Genomic DNA, 717 nt, shown 5'->3' on the forward strand with positions numbered 1-717 from the left:
TATATATATATCTGCATATGTGGGCACAGGACGTCATGAAAGTGTACAACAAAAAACAATACGAAGTACGAGTACATGAAATATGAACTATTTTTTCGAACAACGAAAGGCACAAATGGAAAACAAGAAAAAGAACATAAAGGACGTTCCTTCATTAGTTGTTGGCTGCTTTTCTATTCTCACATTTCGTTCATTTAACAACAATATACGCTTTCGATGAAACAGTTGCACCAGCAAAGCAAATTATATGAAATTTGGGATTTTGTAGAGAATCAAAATTGGTAATACAGACAGGACAGCGAAAACAAACAGGAAGGGCTGTTAAGCCTAAACGAGGTTGTTCGTTGTGGTGGCGAACGCATAAATCAAGCTTGGACAGGAGACAAACAAGGACACGTCTTCCTTGTTGCAGCTACAACAGAGAGAATGAAAGAAACACAAGTTAGTAGAAGAAAGAAAGATGGCCGATGGACACGTGGGAGGCACGTGAGCAAGGGAGAACGAGTGAGGGAAATAGAGTGACAGAGTAATATGATAGAATAGTGAGAGAAGAGGAGGTAAAAGATAAAGAGAGGGAAGGAGAGAAAAGCGAAAGAGTAAAAAGATCGTATAGAGTGCCCATCAGAATTATTACGATAGCACTTACTTTGAAGAGGATGCGTGGCGTTCAGTCATATAATATTATATATATATATATATATATATATATATATATAT

Source organism: Octopus bimaculoides, chromosome 5 (assembly GCF_001194135.2).
Source record: "Octopus bimaculoides isolate UCB-OBI-ISO-001 chromosome 5, ASM119413v2, whole genome shotgun sequence".
In the NCBI taxonomy this organism is placed as follows: Eukaryota; Metazoa; Mollusca; class Cephalopoda; order Octopoda; family Octopodidae; genus Octopus; species Octopus bimaculoides.